Raw genomic sequence first — 23,294 nt, forward strand, 5'->3', positions numbered from 1 at the left:
GCTAAAACTGCTTGACTGTGCAGGTATTTCCGCCCACAATCAGGCAAAACTCTCTAAATTGATGAAAAGTCACGGGACGAACACACTTGCAATGGAATGTGCAGAGCTGGTTGGGTATCAACGTATTATTTTGCGTCACTTACTTATTTGAATTTTTCATATATTTCGGTCATTTTTACATGTCATCTAGTGCTTAAATACGCGTAAATACTATTTTCTTTGCACTCTCGTCGACATTATGTATTTGAAAAACCGGGCAGGATGGCCGAGCGGTCTAAGGCGCTGGTTTAAGGCACCAGTCACTTCGGTGGCGCGAGTTCGAATCTCGCTCCTGTCATCTTATATCGCATGACCGGAAATGTCCTCGGACAGAGAATATTGATTACGCTTAAAAACTTCGTCCCCAGAAAGACGCAAATTTTAGAAAAAGTATAATTAACAAGTCTTTGTCGCATTGGGAAAAAGTGTCACTTGTACCACTTGATTTTGCGGAAAATTTCGTTTATTTTTCGAAACAGAGATCTAAAGCGTTTAAACGACAGGAGATTTGGATTTACAGCTTGTTAAGAGCGATAGTCCGAATGAAACGTTCTTACAGTCATGTTCAACATTTTTCTTGATAATTGCATAATTTTTAACATTTAACCCACAAGAGTATAATTTTCGGCGCTTCATTATTGTACCCACGCAATGTGAACTTGTCAAAGTTTACTTGTCAACGGACAGACTTAGGACTTCGGATCTTAGGTTAATTGGTTAGAGCAAAAACTTTCCTGCTAATGTCAGCATAAGCCATTTTTGGTTTACTTGAACTTTTTTGGGACGGGGATTTTATATCTTAAAAAGAAGGCAGGATGGCCGAGCAGTCTAAGGCGCTGGTTTTAGGCACCAGTCACTTTGGTGGCGCGAGTTCGAATCTCGCTCCTGTCAACTAATCATACATGTCTGAAAAGTACGTCGGTCAAACGTTTTCATTCCGCTTAACCATTTTGCCTAGAAAAATGCTCGAACGTTTAAAAAGGATGTATCACAAGTTTCGCTTGCATGCAGGACGGGATCGCTAAAACTGCTTGACTGTGCAGGTAATTCCACCCACAATAAGGCAAAACTCTTTTAATTGATGAAGAGTCACGGGACGAATGAACTTGCAATGGAATGTGCAGAGCTGGTTGGGTATCAACGTATTATTTTGCGTCACTTACTTATTTGAATTTTTCATTCATTTCGGTCATTTTTACATGTCATCTAGTGCTTAAATACGCGAAAATACTATTTTCTCTGCACGCTCGTCGACATTATGTATTTGAAAATCCGGGCTTGATGGCCGAGCGGTCTAAGGCGCTTGCTTAAGGAACCAGTCACTTCGGTGGCGCGACTTCGAATTTCGCTCCTGTCATCTTATATCGAATGACCGGAAATGTCCTCGGACAGAGAATATTGATTACGCTTAAAAACTTCGTCCCCAGAAAGCCGAAAATTTTAGAAAAAGTATAATTAACAAGTCTTTGTGGCATTGGGGAAAAATGGCACTTGTACCACTTGATTTTGCGGAAAATTTCGTTTATTTTTCGAAACAGGGATCTAAAGCGCTTAAACGACAGGAGATTTCGATTTACAGCTTGTTAAGAGCAATTGTCCGAATGAAACGTTCTTACAGTCATGTTCAACATATTTCTTGATAATTGCATAATTTTTAACATTTAACCCACAAGAGTATAATTTTCGGCGCTTCATTATTGTACCCACGCAATGTGAACTTGTCAAAGTTTACTTGTCAACGGACAGACTTAGGACTTCGGAGCTTAGGTTAATTGGTTAGAGCAAAAACTTTCCTGCTAATGTCAGCATAAGCCATTTTTGGTTTACTTGAACTTTTTTGGGACGGGGACTTTATATCTTAAAAAGAAGGCAGGATGGCCGAGCAGTCTAAGGCGCTGGTTTTAGGCACCAGTCACTTTGGTGGCGCGAGTTCGAATCTCGCTCCTGTCAACTAATCATACATGTCTGAAAAGTACGTCGGTCAAACGTTTTCATTCCGCTTAACTATTTTGCCTAGAAAAATGCGCGAACGTTTAAAAAGGATGTATCACAAGTTTCGCTTGCATGCAGGACGGGATCGCTAAAACTGCTTGACTGTGCAGGTAATTCCGCCCACAATAAGGCAAAACTCTCTTAATTGATGAAGAGTCACGGGACGAATGAACTTGCAATGGAATGTGCAGAGCTGGTTGGGTATCAACGTATTATTTTGCGTCACTTACTTATTTGAATTTTTCATTCATTTCGGTCATTTTTACATGTCATCTAGTGCTTAAATACGCGTAAATACTATTTTCTCTGCACGCTCGTCGACATTATGTATTTGAAAAACCGGGCAGGATGGCCGAGCGGTCTTAGGCGCTTGTTTAAGGCACCAGTCACTTCGGTGGTGCGAGTTCGAATCTCGCTCCTGTCATCTTATATCGCATGACCGGAAATGTCCTCGGACAGAGAATATTGATTACGCTTAAAAACTTCGTCCCCAGAAAGCCGAAAATTTTAGAAAAAGTATAATTAACAAGTCTTTGTGGCATTGGGGAAAAATGGCACTTGTACCACTTGATTTTGCGGAAAATTTCGTTTATTTTTCGAAACAGAGATCTAAAGCGCTTAAACGACAGGAGATTTCGATTTACAGCTTGTTAAGAGCAATTGTCCGAATGAAACGTTCTTACAGTCATGTTCAACATATTTCTTGATAATTGCATAATTTTTAACATTTAACCCACAAGAGTAAAATTTTCGGCGCTTCATTATTGTACCCACGCAATGTGAACTTGTCAAAGTTTACTTGTCAACGGACAGACTTAGGACTTCGGATCTTAGGTTAATTGGTTAGAGCAAAATCTTTCCTGCTAATGTCAGCATAAGCCATTTTTGGTTTACTTGAACTTTTTTGGGACGGGGACTTTATATCTTAAAAAGTAGACAGGATGGCCGAGCGGTCTAAGGCGCTGGTTTTAGGCACCAGTCACTTTGGTGGAGCGAGTTCGAATCTCGCTCCTGTCAACTAATCATACATGTCTGAAAAGTACGTCGGTCAAACGTTTTCATTCCGCTTAACCATTTTGCCTAGAAAAATGCTCGAACGTTTAAAAAGGATGTATCACAAGTTTCGCTTGCATGCAGGACGGGATCGCTAAAACTGCTTGACTGTGCAGGTAATTCCGCCCACAATAAGGCAAAACTCTCTTAAGTGATGAAGAGTCACGGGACGAATGAACTTGCAATGGAATGTGCAGACCTGGTTGGGTATCAACGTATTATTTTGCGTCACTTACTTATTTGAATTTTTCATTCATTTCGGTCATTTTTACATGTCATCTAGTGCTTAAATACGCGAAAATACTATTTTCTCTGCACGCTCGTCGACATTATGTATTTGAAAATCCGGGCAGGATGGCCGAGCGGTCTAAGGCGCTTGTTTAAGGCACCAGTCACTTCGGTGGCGCGAGTTCGAATTTCGCTCCTGTAATCTTATATCGCATGACCGGAAATGTCCTCGGACAGAGAATATTGATTACGCTTAAAAACTTCGTCCCCAGAAAGACGCAAACTTTAGAAAAAGTATAATTAATAAGTGTTTGTCGCATTGGGGAAAAATGTCACTTGTACCACTTGATTTTGCGGAAAATTTCGTTTATTTTTCGAAACAGAGATCTAAAGCGTTTAAACGACAGAAGATTTAGATTTACAGCTTGTTAAGAGCGATAATCCGAATGAGACGGTGTTACAGTCATGTTCAACATTTTACTTGATCATTGCATAATATTTAACATTTAACCCACAAGAGTATAATTTTCGGCGTTTCATTATTGTACCCACGCAATGTGAACTTGTCAAAGTTTACTTGTCAAGGGACAGACATAGGACTTCGGATCTTAGGTTCATTGGTTAGAGCAAAAACCTTCCTGCTAATGTCAGAATAAGCCATTTTTGGTTTACTTGAACTTTTTTGGGACGGGGATTTTATATCTTAAAAAAAGGCAGGATGGCCGAGCGGTCTAAGGCGCTGGTTTTAGGCACCAGTCACTTCGGTTGCGCGAGTTCGAATCTCGCTCCTGTCAACTAATCATACATGTCTGTAACTGCTTGACTGTGCAGGTATTTCCGCCCACAATCAGGCAAAACTCTCTAAATTGATGAAAAGTCACAGGACGAATACACTTGCAATGGAATGGGTAGAGCTGGTTGGGTATCAACGTATTATTTTGCGTCACTTACTTATTTCAATATTCCATATATTTCGGTCATTTTTACATGTCATCTACTGCTTAAATACGTGTAAATACTATTTTCCTTGCACTCTCGTCCACATTATGTATTTGAAAAACCGGGCAGGATGGCCGAGCGGTCTAAGGCGTTGGTCACTTCGGTGACGCGAGTTCGAATCTCGCTCCTGTCATCTTATATCGCATGACCGGAAATATCCTGGGACAGAGAATATTGATTACGCTTAAAAACTTCGTCCTGAGAAAGACGCAAATTTTAGAAAAACTATAATTAACAAGTCTTTGTTGCATTGGGGAAAAATGTCACTTGTACCACTTGATTTTGCGGAACATTTCGTTTATTTTACAAAACAGAGATCTAAAGCGTTTAAACGACAGGAGATTTGGATTTACAGCTTGTTAAGCGCGATTGTCCGAATGAAACGGTCTTACAGTCATGTTCAACATTTTTCTTGATAATTGCATAATTTTTAACATTTAACCCACAAGAGTATAATTTTCGGCGCTTCATTATTGTACCCACGCAATGTGAACTTGTCAAAATTTACTTGTCAACGGACAGACTTAGGACTTCGGAGCTTAGGTTAATTGGTTAGAGCAAAAACTTTCCTGCTAATGTCAGCATAAGCCATTTTTGGTTTACTTGAACTTTTTTGGGACGGGGACTTTATATCTTAAAAAGAAGGCAGGATGGCCGAGCAGTCTAAGGCGCTGGTTTTAGGCACCAGTCACTTTGGTGGCGCGAGTTCGAATCTCGCTCCTGTCAACTAATCATACATGTCTGAAAAGTACGTCGGTCAAACGTTTTCATTCCGCTTAACTATTTTGCCTAGAAAAATGCGCGAACGTTTAAAAAGGATGTATCACAAGTTTCGCTTGCATGCAGGACGGGATCGCTAAAACTGCTTGACTGTGCAGGTAATTCCGCCCACAATAAGGCAAAACTCTCTTAATTGATGAAGAGTCACGGGACGAATGAACTTGCAATGGAATGTGCAGAGCTGGTTGGGTATCAACGTATTATTTTGCGTCACTTACTTATTTGAATTTTTCATTCATTTCGGTCATTTTTACATGTCATCTAGTGCTTAAATACGCGTAAATACTATTTTCTCTGCACGCTCGTCGACATTATGTATTTGAAAAACCGGGCAGGATGGCCGAGCGGTCTTAGGCGCTTGTTTAAGGCACCAGTCACTTCGGTGGTGCGAGTTCGAATCTCGCTCCTGTCATCTTATATCGCATGACCGGAAATGTCCTCGGACAGAGAATATTGATTACGCTTAAAAACTTCGTCCCCAGAAAGCCGAAAATTTTAGAAAAAGTATAATTAACAAGTCTTTGTGGCATTGGGGAAAAATGGCACTTGTACCACTTGATTTTGCGGAAAATTTCGTTTATTTTTCGAAACAGAGATCTAAAGCGCTTAAACGACAGGAGATTTCGATTTACAGCTTGTTAAGAGCAATTGTCCGAATGAAACGTTCTTACAGTCATGTTCAACATATTTCTTGATAATTGCATAATTTTTAACATTTAACCCACAAGAGTAAAATTTTCGGCGCTTCATTATTGTACCCACGCAATGTGAACTTGTCAAAGTTTACTTGTCAACGGACAGACTTAGGACTTCGGATCTTAGGTTAATTGGTTAGAGCAAAATCTTTCCTGCTAATGTCAGCATAAGCCATTTTTGGTTTACTTGAACTTTTTTGGGACGGGGACTTTATATCTTAAAAAGTAGACAGGATGGCCGAGCGGTCTAAGGCGCTGGTTTTAGGCACCAGTCACTTTGGTGGAGCGAGTTCGAATCTCGCTCCTGTCAACTAATCATACATGTCTGAAAAGTACGTCGGTCAAACGTTTTCATTCCGCTTAACCATTTTGCCTAGAAAAATGCTCGAACGTTTAAAAAGGATGTATCACAAGTTTCGCTTGCATGCAGGACGGGATCGCTAAAACTGCTTGACTGTGCAGGTAATTCCGCCCACAATAAGGCAAAACTCTCTTAAGTGATGAAGAGTCACGGGACGAATGAACTTGCAATGGAATGTGCAGACCTGGTTGGGTATCAACGTATTATTTTGCGTCACTTACTTATTTGAATTTTTCATTCATTTCGGTCATTTTTACATGTCATCTAGTGCTTAAATACGCGAAAATACTATTTTCTCTGCACGCTCGTCGACATTATGTATTTGAAAATCCGGGCAGGATGGCCGAGCGGTCTAAGGCGCTTGTTTAAGGCACCAGTCACTTCGGTGGCGCGAGTTCGAATTTCGCTCCTGTAATCTTATATCGCATGACCGGAAATGTCCTCGGACAGAGAATATTGATTACGCTTAAAAACTTCGTCCCCAGAAAGACGCAAACTTTAGAAAAAGTATAATTAATAAGTGTTTGTCGCATTGGGGAAAAATGTCACTTGTACCACTTGATTTTGCGGAAAATTTCGTTTATTTTTCGAAACAGAGATCTAAAGCGTTTAAACGACAGAAGATTTAGATTTACAGCTTGTTAAGAGCGATAATCCGAATGAGACGGTGTTACAGTCATGTTCAACATTTTACTTGATCATTGCATAATATTTAACATTTAACCCACAAGAGTATAATTTTCGGCGTTTCATTATTGTACCCACGCAATGTGAACTTGTCAAAGTTTACTTGTCAAGGGACAGACATAGGACTTCGGATCTTAGGTTCATTGGTTAGAGCAAAAACCTTCCTGCTAATGTCAGAATAAGCCATTTTTGGTTTACTTGAACTTTTTTGGGACGGGGATTTTATATCTTAAAAAAAGGCAGGATGGCCGAGCGGTCTAAGGCGCTGGTTTTAGGCACCAGTCACTTCGGTTGCGCGAGTTCGAATCTCGCTCCTGTCAACTAATCATACATGTCTGTAACTGCTTGACTGTGCAGGTATTTCCGCCCACAATCAGGCAAAACTCTCTAAATTGATGAAAAGTCACAGGACGAATACACTTGCAATGGAATGGGTAGAGCTGGTTGGGTATCAACGTATTATTTTGCGTCACTTACTTATTTCAATATTCCATATATTTCGGTCATTTTTACATGTCATCTACTGCTTAAATACGTGTAAATACTATTTTCCTTGCACTCTCGTCCACATTATGTATTTGAAAAACCGGGCAGGATGGCCGAGCGGTCTAAGGCGTTGGTCACTTCGGTGACGCGAGTTCGAATCTCGCTCCTGTCATCTTATATCGCATGACCGGAAATATCCTGGGACAGAGAATATTGATTACGCTTAAAAACTTCGTCCTGAGAAAGACGCAAATTTTAGAAAAACTATAATTAACAAGTCTTTGTTGCATTGGGGAAAAATGTCACTTGTACCACTTGATTTTGCGGAAAATTTCGTTTATTTTTCGAAACAGAGATCTAAAGCGCTTAAACGACAGGAGATTTCGATTTACAGCTTGTTAAGAGCGATTGTCCGAATGAAACGTTCTTACAGTTATGTTCAACATATTTCTTGCTAATTGCATAATTTTTAACATTTAACCCACAAGAGTATAATTTTTGGCGTTTCATTATTGTACCCACGCAATGTGAACTTGTCAAAGTTTACTTGTCAACGGACAGACTTAGGACTTCGGATCTTAGGTTAATTAGTTAGAGTAAAAACTTTCCTGCTAATGTCAGCATAAGCCTTTTTTGGTTTACTTGAACATTTTTGGGACGGAGACTTTATATCTTAAAAAGTAGGCAGGATGGCCGAGCGGTCTAAGGCGCTGGTTTTAGGCACCAGTCACTTTGGTGGCGCGAGTTCGAATCTCGCTCCTGTCAACTAATCATACATGTCTGAAAAGTACGTCGGACAAACGTGTTTTTTTTTCGCTTAACTATTTTGCCTGGAAAAATGCGCGACGTTTAAAAAGGATGTATCACAAGTTTCGCTTGCATGCAGGACGAGATCCCGAAAACTGCTTGACTTTGCAGGTAATTCCGCCCACAATCAGGCAAAACTCTCTAAATTGATGAAAAGTCACGGGACGAATACACTTGCAATGGAATGTGCAGAGCTGGTTGGGTATCAACGTATTATTTTGCGTCACTTACTTATTTGAATTTTTCATACATTTCGGTCATTTTTACATGTCATCTAGTGCTTAAATACTCGTAAACACTATTTTCTCTGCACGCTCGTCGACATTATGTATTTGAAAAACCGGGCAGGATGGCCGAGCGGTCTAAGGCGCTGGTTTAAGGCACCAGTCACTTCGGTGGCGCATGTTCGAATCTCGCTCCTGTCATCTTATATCGCATGACCGGAAATGTCCTCGGACAGAGAATATTGATTACGCTTAAAAACTTCGTCCCCAGAAAGACGCAAATTTTAGAAAAAGTATAATTAATAAGTTTTTGTCGCATTGGGGAAAAATGTCACTTGTACCACTTGATTTTGCGGAAAATTGCGTTTATTTTTCGAAACAGAGATCTAAAGCGTTTAAACGACGGGACATTCGGATTTACAGCTTGTTAAGAGCGATTGTCCGAATGAAACGGTCTTACAGTCATGTTCAACATTTTTCTTGATAATTGCATAATATTTAACATTTAGCCCACAAGAGTATAATTTTCGGCGTTTCATTATTGTACCCACGCAATGTGAACTTGTCAAAGCTTACTTGTCAAGGGACAGACTTAGCACTTCGGATCTTAGGTTAATTGGTTAGAACATAAACCTTCCTGCTAATGTCAGCATAAGCCATTTTTGGTTTACTTGAACTTTTTTGAGACGGGGATTTTATTTCTTAAAAAATAGGCATGATGGCCGAGCGGTATAAGGCGCTGGTTTTAGGCACCAGTCACTTCCGTGGGGCGAATTCGAATCTCACTCCCGTGAACTAATCATACATGATTAAAAAGTATATCGAACAAACGTTTTTATTTCCGCTTAACTATTTTGCATAGAAAAAAGCGCGAACGTTTAAAAAGGATGTTTCACAAGTTTCGCTTGCATGCAGGACGGGATCACTAAAACTGCTTGATTGTGCAGGTAATTCCGCCCACAATCAGGCAAAACTCTCTAAATTTATGAAAAGTCACGGGACGAATACACTTGCAATGGAATGTGCAGAGCTGGTTGGGTATCAACGTATTATTTTGCGTCACATACTTATTTGAATTTTTCATACATTTCGGTCATTTTTATATGTCATCTAGTGCTTAAATACGCGTAAATACTTTTTTGCTCTGCACGCTCGTCGACATTATGTGTTTGAAAAACCGGGCAGGATGGCCGAGCGGTCTAAGGCGCTGGTTTAAGGCACCAGTCACTTCGGTGGCGCGAGTTCGAATCTCGCTCCTGTCATCTTATATCGCATGACCGGAAATGTCCTCGGACAGAGAGTATTGATTACGCTTAAAAACGTCGTCCCCAGAAAGACGCAAATTTTAGAAAAAGTATAATTAATAACTTTTGGTCGCATTGGGGAAAAATGTCACTTGTACCACTTGATTTTGCGGAAAATTGCGTTTATTTTTCGAAACAGAGATCTAAAGCGTTTAAACGACAGGAGATTTGGATTTACAGCTTGTTAAGAGCGATAGTCCGAATGAAAGGGTCTTACAGTCATGTTCAACATTTTTCTTGATAATTGCATAATATTTAACATTTAACCCACAAGAGTATAATTTTCAGCGTTTCGTTATTGTACCCACGCAATGTGAACTTGTCAAAGTTTACTTGTCAAGGGACAGACTTAGGACTTCGGATCTTAGGTTAATTGGTTAGAGCAAAAACCTTCCTGCTAATGTCAGAATAAGCCATTTTTGGTTTACTTGAACTTTTTTGTGACGGGGATTTTATATATTAAAAATAAGGCAGGATGGCCGAGCGGTCTAAGGCGCTGGTTTTAGGCACCAGTCACTTCGGTGGCGCGAGTTCGAATCTCGCTCCTGTCAACTAATCATACATGTCTGAAAAGTACGTCGGACAAACGTTTTTATTTCCGCTTAACTATTTTGCCTAGAAAAATGCACGAACGTTTAAAAAGGATGTATCACAAGTTTCGCTTGCATGCAGGACGGGATCGCTAAAACTGCTTAACTGTACAGGTACTTCCGCCCACAATCAGGCAAAACTCTCTAAATTGATGAAAAGTCACGGGACGAATACACTTGCAATGGAATGGGCAGAGCTGGTTGGGTATCAACGTATTATTTTGCGTCACTTACTTATTTGAATTTTTCATACATTTCGGTCATTTTTACATATCATCTATTGCTTAAATACGCGTAAATACTATTTTCTTTGCACGCTCGTCGACATTATGTATTTGAAAAACCGGGCAGGATGGCCGAGCGGTCTAAGGCGCTGGTTTAAGGCACCAGTCACTTCGGTGGCGCATGTTCGAATCTCGCTCCTGTCATCTTATATCGCATGACCGGAAATGTCCTCGGACAGAGAATATTGATTACGCTTAAAAACTTCGTCCCCAGAAAGACGCAAATTTTAGAAAAAGTATAATTAATAAGTTTTTGTCGCATTGGGGAAAAATGTCACTTGTACCACTTGATTTTGCGGAAAATTGCGTTTATTTTTCGAAACAGAGATCTAAAGCGTTTAAACGACGGGACATTCGGATTTACAGCTTGTTAAGAGCGATTGTCCGAATGAAACGGTCTTACAGTCATGTTCAACATTTTTCTTGATAATTGCATAATATTTAACATTTAGCCCACAAGAGTATAATTTTCGGCGTTTCATTATTGTACCCACGCAATGTGAACTTGTCAAAGCTTACTTGTCAAGGGACAGACTTAGCACTTCGGATCTTAGGTTAATTGGTTAGAACATAAACCTTCCTGCTAATGTCAGCATAAGCCATTTTTGGTTTACTTGAACTTTTTTGAGACGGGGATTTTATTTCTTAAAAAATAGGCATGATGGCCGAGCGGTATAAGGCGCTGGTTTTAGGCACCAGTCACTTCCGTGGGGCGAATTCGAATCTCACTCCCGTGAACTAATCATACATGATTAAAAAGTATATCGAACAAACGTTTTTATTTCCGCTTAACTATTTTGCATAGAAAAAAGCGCGAACGTTTAAAAAGGATGTTTCACAAGTTTCGCTTGCATGCAGGACGGGATCACTAAAACTGCTTGATTGTGCAGGTAATTCCGCCCACAATCAGGCAAAACTCTCTAAATTTATGAAAAGTCACGGGACGAATACACTTGCAATGGAATGTGCAGAGCTGGTTGGGTATCAACGTATTATTTTGCGTCACATACTTATTTGAATTTTTCATACATTTCGGTCATTTTTATATGTCATCTAGTGCTTAAATACGCGTAAATACTTTTTTGCTCTGCACGCTCGTCGACATTATGTGTTTGAAAAACCGGGCAGGATGGCCGAGCGGTCTAAGGCGCTGGTTTAAGGCACCAGTCACTTCGGTGGCGCGAGTTCGAATCTCGCTCCTGTCATCTTATATCGCATGACCGGAAATGTCCTCGGACAGAGAGTATTGATTACGCTTAAAAACGTCGTCCCCAGAAAGACGCAAATTTTAGAAAAAGTATAATTAATAACTTTTGGTCGCATTGGGGAAAAATGTCACTTGTACCACTTGATTTTGCGGAAAATTGCGTTTATTTTTCGAAACAGAGATCTAAAGCGTTTAAACGACAGGAGATTTGGATTTACAGCTTGTTAAGAGCGATAGTCCGAATGAAAGGGTCTTACAGTCATGTTCAACATTTTTCTTGATAATTGCATAATATTTAACATTTAACCCACAAGAGTATAATTTTCAGCGTTTCGTTATTGTACCCACGCAATGTGAACTTGTCAAAGTTTACTTGTCAAGGGACAGACTTAGGACTTCGGATCTTAGGTTAATTGGTTAGAGCAAAAACCTTCCTGCTAATGTCAGAATAAGCCATTTTTGGTTTACTTGAACTTTTTTGTGACGGGGATTTTATATCTTAAAAATAAGGCAGGATGGCCGAGCGGTCTAAGGCGCTGGTTTTAGGCACCAGTCACTTCGGTGGCGCGAGTTCGAATCTCGCTCCTGTCAACTAATCATACATGTCTGAAAAGTACGTCGGACAAACGTTTTTATTTCCGCTTAACTATTTTGCCTAGAAAAATGCGCAAACGTTTAAAAAGGATGTATCACAAGTTTCGCTTGCATGCAGGACGGGATCGCTAAAACTGCTGGACTGTGCAGGTAATTCCGCCCACAATCAGGCAAAACTCTCTTAATTGATGAAGAGTCACGGGACGAATACACTTGCAATGGAATGTGCAGAGCTGGTTGGGTATCAACGTATTATTTTGCGTCACTTACTTATTTGAATTTTTCATACATTTCGGTCATTTTTACATGTCATCTAGTGCTTAAATACGCATAAATACTTTTTTGCTCTGCACGCTCGTCGACATTATGTATTTGAGAAATCGGGCAGGATGGCCGAGCGGTCTAAGGCGCTGGTCACTTCGGTGGCGCGAGTTCGAATCTCGCTCCTGTCATCATATATCGCATGACCGGAAATATCCTCGGACAGAGAATATTGATTACGCTTAAAAACTTCGTCCCCAGCAAGACGCAAATTTTAGAAAAAGTATAATTAACAAGTCTTTGACGCATTGGGGAAAAATGTCACTTGTACCACTTGATTTTGCGGAAAGTTTTGATTATTTTTCGAAACAGGGATCTAAAGCGTTAAAAGACAGGAGATTTGGATTTACAGCTTTTTAACAGCGATAGTCCGAATGAAATGTTCTTACAGTCATGTTCAACATTTTTCTTGATAATTGCATATTTTTTAACATTTAACCCACAAGAGTATAATTTTCGGCGTTTCATTATTGTACCCACGCAATCTGAACTTGCCAAAGTTTACTTGTCAAGGGACAGATTTATGACTTCGGATGTTAGGTTAATTGGTTTGAGCAAAAACCTTCCTGCTAATGTCAGAATAAGCCATTTTTGGTTTACTTGAACTTTTTTGGGACGGGGATTTTATATAATAAAAAGCAGGCAGGATGGCCGAGCGGTCTAAGGCGCTGGTTTTAGGCACCAGGCACTTCGGTGGCGCGAGTTCGAATCTCGCTCATGTTAACTAATCATACATGTCTGAAATGTACGTTTGACAAACGTTTTTATCTCCGCTTAACTATTTTGCCTAGAAAAATGCGCGAACCTTTAAAAAGGATGTTTCACAATTTTCGCTTGCATGCAGGACGGGATCGCTAAAACTGCTTGACTGAGCAGGTAATTCCGCCCACAATCAGGCAAAACTCTCTAAATTGATGAAAAGTCACGGGACGAATACACTTGCAATGGAATGGACAGAGCTGGTTGGGTATCAACGTATTATTTTGCGTCACTTACTTATTTGAATTTTTCATACATTTCGATCATTTTTACATGTCATCTAGTGCTTAAATACGCGTAAATACTATTTTTTTCTGCACGCTCGTCCACTTCATGTATTTGAAAAACCAGGCAGGATGGCCGAGCGGTCTATGGCGCTGGTTTTAGGCACCAGACACTTCGGTGGCACGAGTTCGAATCTTGCTCCTGTCAACGAATCATACATGTCTGAAAAGTAGGTCGGACAAACGTTTTTATTTCCGCTTAACTATTTTGCCTAGAAAAATGCGCGAACGTTTAAAAAGGATGTATCACAAGTTTCGCTTGCATGCAGGACGGGATCGCTAAAACTGCTTGACTGTGCAGGTATTTCCGCCCACAATCAGGCAAAACTCTCTAAATTGATGAAAAGTCACGGGACGAATACACTTGCAATGGAATGGGCAGAGCTGGTTGGGTATCAACGTATTATTTTGCGTCACTTACTTATTTCAATATTCCATATATTTTGGTTATTTTTGCATGTCATCTACTGCTTAAATACGTGTAAATACTATTTTCCTTGCACTGTCGTCCACATTATGTATTTGAAAAACCGGGCAGGATGGCCGAGCGGTCTAAGGCGCTGGTCACTTCGGTGACGCGAGTTCGAATCTCGCTCCTGTCATCTTATATCGCATGACCGGAAATATCCTGGGACAGAGAATATTGATTACGCTTAAAAACTTCGTCCCGAGAAAGACGCAAATTTTAGAAAAAGTATAATTAACAAGTCTTTGTCGCATTGGGGAAAAATGTCACTTGTACCACTTGATTTTGCGGAAAATTTCGTTTATTTTTCGAAACAGAGATCTAAAGCGTTTAAACGACAGGAGATTTCGATTTACAGCTTGTTAAGAGCGATTGTCCGAATGAAACGTTCTTACAGTCATGTTCAACATATTTCTTGCTAATTGCATAATTTTTAACATTTAACCCACAAGAGTATAATTTTCGGCGTTTCGTTATTGTACCCACGCAATGTGAACTTGTCAAAGTTTACTTGTCAACGGACAGACTTAGGACTTCGGATCTTAGGTTAACTAGTTAGAACAAAAACCTTCCTGCTAATGTCAGCATAACCCATTTTCGGTTTACTTGAACTTTTTTGTTACGGGGGATTTTATTTCTTAAAAAATAGGCAGGATGGCCGAGCGGTCTAAGGCGCTGGTTTTAGGCACCAGGCACTTCGGTGGCGCGAGTTCGAATCTCGCTCATGTTAACTAATCATACATGTCTGAAATGTACGTTTGACAAACGTTTTTATCTCCGCTTAACTATTTTGCCTAGAAAAATGCGCGAACCTTTAAAAAGGATGTTTCACAATTTTCGCTTGCATGCAGGACGGGATCGCTAAAACTGCTTGACTGTGCAGGTAATTCCGCCCACAATCAGGCAAAACTCTCTAAATTGATGAAAAGTCACGGGACGAATACACTTGCAATGGAATGGACAGAGCTGGTTGGGTATCAACGTATTATTTTGCGTCACTTACTTATTTGAATTTTTCATACATTTCGATCATTTTTACATGTCATCTAGTGCTTAAATACGCGTAAATACTATTTTTTTCTGCACGCTCGTCCACTTCATGTATTTGAAAAACCAGGCAGGATGGCCGAGCGGTCTATGGCGCTGGTTTTAGGCACCAGACACTTCGGTGGCACGAGTTCGAATCTTGCTCCTGTCAACGAATCATACATGTCTGAAAAGTAGGTCGGACAAACGTTTTTATTTCCGCTTAACTATTTTGCCTAGAAAAATGCGCGAACGTTTAAAAAGGATGTATCACAAGTTTCGCTTGCATGCAGGACGGGATCGCTAAAACTGCTTGACTGTGCAGGTATTTCCGCCCACAATCAGGCAAAACTCTCTAAATTGATGAAAAGTCACGGGACGAATACACTTGCAATGGAATGGGCAGAGCTGGTTGGGTATCAACGTATTATTTTGCGTCACTTACTTATTTCAATATTCCATATATTTTGGTTATTTTTGCATGTCATCTACTGCTTAAATACGTGTAAATACTATTTTCCTTGCACTGTCGTCCACATTATGTATTTGAAAAACCGGGCAGGATGGCCGAGCGGTCTAAGGCGCTGGTCACTTCGGTGACGCGAGTTCGAATCTCGCTCCTGTCATCTTATATCGCATGACCGGAAATATCCTGGGACAGAGAATATTGATTACGCTTAAAAACTTCGTCCCGAGAAAGACGCAAATTTTAGAAAAAGTATAATTAACAAGTCTTTGTCGCATTGGGGAAAAATGTCACTTGTACCACTTGATTTTGCGGAAAATTTCGTTTATTTTTCGAAACAGAGATCTAAAGCGTTTAAACGACAGGAGATTTCGATTTACAGCTTGTTAAGAGCGATTGTCCGAATGAAACGTTCTTACAGTCATGTTCAACATATTTCTTGCTAATTGCATAATTTTTAACATTTAACCCACAAGAGTATAATTTTCGGCGTTTCGTTATTGTACCCACGCAATGTGAACTTGTCAAAGTTTACTTGTCAACGGACAGACTTAGGACTTCGGATCTTAGGTTAACTAGTTAGAACAAAAACCTTCCTGCTAATGTCAGCATAACCCATTTTCGGTTTACTTGAACTTTTTTGTTACGGGGGATTTTATTTCTTAAAAAATAGGCAGGATGGCCGAGCGGTCTAAGGCGCTGGTTTTAGGCACCAGGCACTTCGGTGGCGCGAGTTCGAATCTCGCTCATGTTAACTAATCATACATGTCTGAAATGTACGTTTGACAAACGTTTTTATCTCCGCTTAACTATTTTGCCTAGAAAAATGCGCGAACCTTTAAAAAGGATGTTTCACAAGTTTCGCTTGCATGCAGGACGGGATCACTAAAACTGCTTGACTGTGTAGGTAATTCCTCCCACAATCAGGCAAAACTACCTAAATTGATGAAAAGTCACGGGACGAATGCACTTGCAATGAAATGGGCAGTGCTGGTTGGGTATCAACGTATTATTTTGCGTCACTTACTTATTTGAATTTTTCATACATTTTGGTCATTTTTACATGTCATCTAGTGCTTAAATACGCGTAAATACTATTTTCTCTGCACGCTTGTCGACATTATGTATTTGAAAAACCGAGCAGGATGGCCGAGCGGTCTAAGGCGCTGGTCACTTCGGTGGCGCGAGTTCGAATCTCGCTCCTGTCTTCTTATATCCCATGACCTGAAATATCCTGGGACAGAGAATATTGATTACGCTTAAAAACTTCGTCTCGAGAAAGACGCAAATTTTAGAAAAAGTATAATTAACAAGTGTTTGTCGCATTGGGGAAAAATGTCACTTGTACCACTTGATTTTGCGGAAAATTTCGTTTATTTTTCGAAATAGAGATCTAAAGCGCTTAAACGACAGGAGATTTCGATTTACAGCTTGTTAAGAGCGATTGTCCGAATGAAACGTTCTTACAGTTATGTTCAACATATTTCTTGCTAATTGCATAATTTTTAACATTTAACCCACAAGAGTATAATTTTTGGCGTTTCGTTATTGTACCCACGCAATGTGAACTTGTCAAAGTTTACTTGTCAACGGACAGACTTAGGACTTCGGATCTTAGGTTAATTAGTTAGAGCAAAAACTTTCTTGCTAATGTCAGCATAAGCCTTTTTTGGTTTACTTGAACTTTTTTGTGACGGGGATTTTATATATTAAAAATAAGGCAGGATGGCCGAGCGGTCTAAGGCGCTGGTTTTAGGCACCAGTCACTTCGGTGGCGCGAGTTCGAATCTCGCTCCTGTCAACTAATCATACATGTCTGAAAAGTACGTCGGACAAACGTTTTTATTTCCGCTTAACTATTTTGCCTAGAAAAATGCACGAACGTTTAAAAAGGATGTATCACAAGTTTCGCTTGCATGCAGGACGGGATCGCTAAAACTGCTTAACTGTACAGGTACTTCCGCCCACAATCAGGCAAAACTCTCTAAATTGATGAAAAGTCACGGGACGAATACACTTGCAATGGAATGGGCAGAGCTGGTTGGGTATCAACGTATTATTTTGCGTCACTTACTTATTTCAATATTCCATATATTTTGGTCATTTTTGCATGTCATCTACTGCTTAAATACGTGTAAATACTATTTTCCTTGCACTGTCGTCCACATTATGTATTTGAAAAACCGGGCAGGATGGCCGAGCGGTCTAAGGCGCTGGTCACTTCGGTGACGCGAGTTCGAATCTCGCTCCTGTCATCTTATATCGCATGACCGGAAATATCCTGGGACAGAGAATATTGATTACGCTTAAAAACTTCGTCCCGAGAAAGACGCAAATTTTAGAAAAAGTATAATTAACAAGTCTTTGTCGCATTGGGGAAAAATGTCACTTGTACCACTTGATTTTGCGGAAAATTTCGTTTATTTTTCGAAACAGAGATCTAAAGCGTTTAAACGACAGGAGATTTCGATTTACAGCTTGTTAAGAGCGATTGTCCGAATGAAACGTTCTTACAGTCATGTTCAACATATTTCTTGCTAATTGCATAATTTTTAACATTTAACCCACAAGAGTATAATTTTCGGCGTTTCGTTATTGTACCCACGCAATGTGAACTTGTCAAAGTTTACTTGTCAACGGACAGACTTAGGACTTCGGATCTTAGGTTAACTAGTTAGAACAAAAACCTTCCTGCTAATGTCAGCATAACCCATTTTCGGTTTACTTGAACTTTTTTGTTACGGGGGATTTTATTTCTTAAAAAATAGGCATGATGGCCGAGCGGTCTAAAGCGCTGGTTTTAGGCACCAGTCACTTCGGGGGCGCGAGCTCGAATCTCGCTCCCGTAAACTAATCATACATGTTTAAAAAGTATGTCGAACAAATGTTTTTATTTCCGCTTAACTATTTTGCCTAGAAAAAAGCGCGAACGTTTAAAAAGGATGTTTCACAAGTTTCGCTTGCATGCAGGACGGGATCACTAAAACTGCTTGACTGTGTAGGTAATTCCTCCCACAATCAGGCAAAACTACCTAAATTGATGAAAAGTCACGGGACGAATGCACTTGCAATGAAATGGGCAGTGCTGGTTGGGTATCAACGTATTATTTTGCGTCACTTACTTATTTGAATTTTTCATACATTTTGGTCATTTTTACATGTCATCTAGTGCTTAAATACGCGTAAATACTATTTTCCTTGCACTGTCGTCCACATTATGTATTTGAAAAACCGGGCAGGATGGCCGAGCGGTCTAAGGCGCTGGTCACTTCGGTGACGCGAGTTCGAATCTCGCTCCTGTCATCTTATATCGCATGACCGGAAATATCCTGGGACAGAGAATATTGATTACGCTTAAAAACTTCGTCCCGAGAAAGACGCAAATTTTAGAAAAAGTATAATTAACAAGTCTTTGTCGCATTGGGGAAAAATGTCACTTGTACCACTTGATTTTGCGGAAAATTTCGTTTATTTTTCGAAACAGAGATCTAAAGCGTTTAAACGACAGGAGATTTCGATTTACAGCTTGTTAAGAGCGATTGTCCGAATGAAACGTTCTTACAGTCATGTTCAACATATTTCTTGCTAATTGCATAATTTTTAACATTTAACCCACAAGAGTATAATTTTCGGCGTTTCGTTATTGTACCCACGCAATGTGAACTTGTCAAAGTTTACTTGTCAACGGACAGACTTAGGACTTCGGATCTTAGGTTAACTAGTTAGAACAAAAACCTTCCTGCTAATGTCAGCATAACCCATTTTCGGTTTACTTGAACTTTTTTGTTACGGGGGATTTTATTTCTTAAAAAATAGGCATGATGGCCGAGCGGTCTAAAGCGCTGGTTTTAGGCACCAGTCACTTCGGGGGCGCGAGCTCGAATCTCGCTCCCGTAAACTAATCATACATGTTTAAAAAGTATGTCGAACAAATGTTTTTATTTCCGCTTAACTATTTTGCCTAGAAAAAAGCGCGAACGTTTAAAAAGGATGTTTCACAAGTTTCGCTTGCATGCAGGACGGGATCACTAAAACTGCTTGACTGTGTAGGTAATTCCTCCCACAATCAGGCAAAACTACCTAAATTGATGAAAAGTCACGGGACGAATGCACTTGCAATGAAATGGGCAGTGCTGGTTGGGTATCAACGTATTATTTTGCGTCACTTACTTATTTGAATTTTTCATACATTTTGGTCATTTTTACATGTCATCTAATGCTTAAATACGCGTAAATACTATTTTCTCTGCACGCTTGTCGACATTATGTATTTGAAAAACCGAGCAGGATGGCCGAGCGGTCTAAGGCGCTGGTCACTTCGGTGGCGCGAGTTCGAATCTCGCTCCTGTCTTCTTATATCCCATGACCTGAAATATCCTGGGACAGAGAATATTGGTTACGCTTAAAAACTTCGTCTCGAGAAAGACGCAAATTTTAGAAAAAGTATAATTAACAAGTGTTTGTCGCATTGGGGAAAAATGTCACTTGTACCACTTGATTTTGCGGAAAATTTCGTTTATTTTTCGAAATAGAGATCTAAAGCGCTTAAACGACAGGAGATTTCGATTTACAGCTTGTTAAGAGCGATTGTCCGAATGAAACGTTCTTACAGTTATGTTCAACATATTTCTTGCTAATTGCATAATTTTTAACATTTAACCCACAAGAGTATAATTTTTGGCGTTTCGTTATTGTACCCACGCAATGTGAACTTGTCAAAGTTTACTTGTCAACGGACAGACTTAGGACTTCGGATCTTAGGTTAATTAGTTAGAGCAAAAACTTTCTTGCTAATGTCAGCATAAGCCTTTTTTGGTTTACTTGAACTTTTTTGTGACGGGGATTTTATATATTAAAAATAAGGCAGGATGGCCGAGCGGTCTAAGGCGCTGGTTTTAGGCACCAGTCACTTCGGTGGCGCGAGTTCGAATCTCGCTCCTGTCAACTAATCATACATGTCTGAAAAGTACGTCGGACAAACGTTTTTATTTCCGCTTAACTATTTTGCCTAGAAAAATGCACGAACGTTTAAAAAGGATGTATCACAAGTTTCGCTTGCATGCAGGACGGGATCGCTAAAACTGCTTAACTGTACAGGTACTTCCGCCCACAATCAGGCAAAACTCTCTAAATTGATGAAAAGTCACGGGACGAATACACTTGCAATGGAATGGGCAGAGCTGGTTGGGTATCAACGTATTATTTTGCGTCACTTACTTATTTGAATTTTTCATACATTTCGGTCATTTTTACATATCATCTATTGCTTAAATACGCGTAAATACTATTTTCTTTGCACGCTCGTCGACATTATGTATTTGAAAAACCGGGCAGGATGGCCAAGCGGTCTAAGGCGCTGGTTTAAGGCACCAGTCACTTCGGTGGCGCTTGTTCGAATCTCGCTTCTGTCATCTTATATCGCATGACCGGAAATGTCCTCGGACAGAGAATATTGATTACGCTTAAAAACTTCGTCCCCAGAAAGACGCAAATTTTAGAATAATTATAATTAACAAGTCTTTGTTGCATTGGGGAAAAGTGTCACTTGTACCACTTGATTTTGCGGAAAATTTCGTTTATTTTTCGAAACAGAGATCTAAAGCGTATAAACGACAGGAGATTTGGATTTACAGCTTGTTAAGAGCGAAAGTCCGAATGAAACGTTCTTACAGTCATGTTCAACATTTTTCTTGATAATTGCATAATTTTTAACATTTAACCCACAAGAGTATAATTTTCGGCGTTTCATTATTGTACCCACGCAATGTGAACTTGTCAAAGCTTACTTGTCAAGGGACAGACTTAGGACTTCGGATCTTAGGTTAATTGGTTAGAGCAAAAATCTTCCTGCTAATGTCCGAATAAGCCATTTTTGGTTTACTTGAACTTTTTTGGGACGGGGATTTTATATCTTAAAAAAAAGGCATGATGGCCGAGCGGTCTAAGGCGCTGGTTTTAGGCACCAGTCACTTCGGTGGCGCGAGTTCGAACCTCGCTCCTGTCAACTAATCATACATGTCTGAAAAGTACGTCGGACAAACGTTTTTATTTCCGCTTAACTATTTTGCCTAGAAAAATGCGCAAACGTTTAAAAAGGATGTATCACAAGTTTCGCTTGCATGCAGGACGGGATCGCTAAAACTGCTGGACTGTGCAGGTAATTCCGCCCACAATCAGGCAAAACTCTCTTAATTGATGAAGAGTCACGGGACGAATACACTTGCAATGGAATGTGCAGAGCTGGTTGGGTATCAACGTATTATTTTGCGTCACTTACTTATTTGAATTTTTCATACATTTCGGTCATTTTTACATGTCATCTAGTGCTTAAATACGCATAAATACTTTTTTGCTCTGCACGCTCGTCGACATTATGTATTTGAGAAATCGGGCAGGATGGCCGAGCGGTCTAAGGCGCTGGTCACTTCGGTGGCGCGAGTTCGAATCTCGCTCCTGTCATCATATATCGCATGACCGGAAATATCCTCGGACAGAGAATATTGATTACGCTTAAAAACTTCGTCCCCAGCAAGACGCAAATTTTAGAAAAAGTATAATTAACAAGTCTTTGACGCATTGGGGAAAAATGTCACTTGTACCACTTGATTTTGCGGAAAGTTTTGATTATTTTTCGAAACAGGGATCTAAAGCGTTAAAAGACAGGAGATTTGGATTTACAGCTTTTTAACAGCGATAGTCCGAATGAAATGTTCTTACAGTCATGTTCAACATTTTTCTTGATAATTGCATAATTTTTAACATTTAACCCACAAGAGTATAATTTTCGGCGTTTCATTATTGTACCCAGGCAATCTGAACTTGTCAAAGTTTACTTGTCAAGGGACAGATTTATGACTTCGGATGTTAGGTTAATTGGTTTGAGCAAAAACCTTCCTGCTAATGTCAGAATAAGCCATTTTTGGTTTACTTGAACTTTTTTGGGACGGGGATTTTATATCATAAAAAGCAGGCAGGATGGCCGAGCGGTCTAAGGCGCTGGTTTTAGGCACCAGGCACTTCGGTGGCGCGAGTTCGAATCTAGCTCATGTTAACTACTCATACATGTCTGAAATGTACGTTTGACAAACGTTTTTATCTCCGCTTAACTATTTTGCCTAGAAAAATGCGCGAACCTTTAAAAAGGATGTTTCACAATTTTCGCTTGCATGCAGGACGGGATCGCTAAAACTGCTTGACTGTGCAGGTAATTTCGCCCACAATCAGGCAAAACTCTCTAAATTGATGAAAAGTCACGGGACGAATACACTTGCAATGGAATGGACAGAGCTGGTTGGGTATCAACGTATTATTTTGCGTCACTTACTTATTTGAATTTTTCATACATTTCGATCATTTTTACATGTCATCTAGTGCTTAAATACGCGTAAATACTATTTTTTTCTGCACGCTCGTCCACTTCATGTATTTGAAAAACCAGGCAGGATGGCCGAGCGGTCTATGGCGCTGGTTTTAGGCACCAGACACTTCGGTGGCACGAGTTCGAATCTTGCTCCTGTCAACGAATCATACATGTCTGAAAAGTAGGTCGGATAAACGTTTTTATTTCCGCTTAACTATTTTGCCTAGAAAAATGCGCGAACGTTTAAAAAGGATGTATCACAAGTTTCGCTTGCATGCAGGA

The 23,294-nt window shown here is 40.0% G+C and overlaps 19 non-coding genes across 19 annotated transcripts; all 19 read left to right on the forward strand.

Annotated features, from left to right (window-relative positions):
• Positions 1–255: 255 nt before the first annotated feature.
• On the forward strand, positions 256–337 carry Trnal-aag (transfer RNA leucine (anticodon AAG)). Its single transcript has one exon. It is a non-coding gene; the product is annotated as a tRNA-Leu (tRNA).
• Positions 338–848: 511 nt separating this feature from the next.
• Trnal-uag (transfer RNA leucine (anticodon UAG)) lies at positions 849–930 on the forward strand. Its single transcript has one exon. It is a non-coding gene; the product is annotated as a tRNA-Leu (tRNA).
• Positions 931–1,907: 977 nt separating this feature from the next.
• On the forward strand, positions 1,908–1,989 carry Trnal-uag (transfer RNA leucine (anticodon UAG)). The gene has a single exon. It is a non-coding gene; the product is annotated as a tRNA-Leu (tRNA).
• Positions 1,990–2,966: 977 nt separating this feature from the next.
• Positions 2,967–3,048, forward strand: Trnal-uag (transfer RNA leucine (anticodon UAG)). Its single transcript has one exon. It is a non-coding gene; the product is annotated as a tRNA-Leu (tRNA).
• Positions 3,049–4,024: 976 nt separating this feature from the next.
• On the forward strand, positions 4,025–4,106 carry Trnal-uag (transfer RNA leucine (anticodon UAG)). The gene has a single exon. It is a non-coding gene; the product is annotated as a tRNA-Leu (tRNA).
• Positions 4,107–4,955: 849 nt separating this feature from the next.
• Positions 4,956–5,037, forward strand: Trnal-uag (transfer RNA leucine (anticodon UAG)). Its single transcript has one exon. It is a non-coding gene; the product is annotated as a tRNA-Leu (tRNA).
• Positions 5,038–6,014: 977 nt separating this feature from the next.
• Trnal-uag (transfer RNA leucine (anticodon UAG)) lies at positions 6,015–6,096 on the forward strand. The gene has a single exon. It is a non-coding gene; the product is annotated as a tRNA-Leu (tRNA).
• Positions 6,097–7,072: 976 nt separating this feature from the next.
• On the forward strand, positions 7,073–7,154 carry Trnal-uag (transfer RNA leucine (anticodon UAG)). Its single transcript has one exon. It is a non-coding gene; the product is annotated as a tRNA-Leu (tRNA).
• An 849-nt stretch (positions 7,155–8,003) lies between these two features.
• Positions 8,004–8,085, forward strand: Trnal-uag (transfer RNA leucine (anticodon UAG)). The gene has a single exon. It is a non-coding gene; the product is annotated as a tRNA-Leu (tRNA).
• Positions 8,086–9,531: 1,446 nt separating this feature from the next.
• Positions 9,532–9,613, forward strand: Trnal-aag (transfer RNA leucine (anticodon AAG)). Its single transcript has one exon. It is a non-coding gene; the product is annotated as a tRNA-Leu (tRNA).
• A 511-nt stretch (positions 9,614–10,124) lies between these two features.
• On the forward strand, positions 10,125–10,206 carry Trnal-uag (transfer RNA leucine (anticodon UAG)). The gene has a single exon. It is a non-coding gene; the product is annotated as a tRNA-Leu (tRNA).
• A 1,446-nt stretch (positions 10,207–11,652) lies between these two features.
• Positions 11,653–11,734, forward strand: Trnal-aag (transfer RNA leucine (anticodon AAG)). The gene has a single exon. It is a non-coding gene; the product is annotated as a tRNA-Leu (tRNA).
• A 511-nt stretch (positions 11,735–12,245) lies between these two features.
• Trnal-uag (transfer RNA leucine (anticodon UAG)) lies at positions 12,246–12,327 on the forward strand. Its single transcript has one exon. It is a non-coding gene; the product is annotated as a tRNA-Leu (tRNA).
• Positions 12,328–13,292: 965 nt separating this feature from the next.
• Trnal-uag (transfer RNA leucine (anticodon UAG)) lies at positions 13,293–13,374 on the forward strand. Its single transcript has one exon. It is a non-coding gene; the product is annotated as a tRNA-Leu (tRNA).
• A 1,434-nt stretch (positions 13,375–14,808) lies between these two features.
• Positions 14,809–14,890, forward strand: Trnal-uag (transfer RNA leucine (anticodon UAG)). The gene has a single exon. It is a non-coding gene; the product is annotated as a tRNA-Leu (tRNA).
• Positions 14,891–16,324: 1,434 nt separating this feature from the next.
• Trnal-uag (transfer RNA leucine (anticodon UAG)) lies at positions 16,325–16,406 on the forward strand. Its single transcript has one exon. It is a non-coding gene; the product is annotated as a tRNA-Leu (tRNA).
• A 965-nt stretch (positions 16,407–17,371) lies between these two features.
• Positions 17,372–17,453, forward strand: Trnal-uag (transfer RNA leucine (anticodon UAG)). The gene has a single exon. It is a non-coding gene; the product is annotated as a tRNA-Leu (tRNA).
• A 3,061-nt stretch (positions 17,454–20,514) lies between these two features.
• On the forward strand, positions 20,515–20,596 carry Trnal-uag (transfer RNA leucine (anticodon UAG)). The gene has a single exon. It is a non-coding gene; the product is annotated as a tRNA-Leu (tRNA).
• Positions 20,597–21,574: 978 nt separating this feature from the next.
• Trnal-uag (transfer RNA leucine (anticodon UAG)) lies at positions 21,575–21,656 on the forward strand. Its single transcript has one exon. It is a non-coding gene; the product is annotated as a tRNA-Leu (tRNA).
• The last annotated feature ends 1,638 nt before the right edge of the window (positions 21,657–23,294 follow it).

Source organism: Hydractinia symbiolongicarpus, chromosome 3 (genome assembly GCF_029227915.1).
Source record: "Hydractinia symbiolongicarpus strain clone_291-10 chromosome 3, HSymV2.1, whole genome shotgun sequence".
Lineage (NCBI taxonomy): Eukaryota > Metazoa > Cnidaria > Hydrozoa > Anthoathecata > Hydractiniidae > Hydractinia > Hydractinia symbiolongicarpus.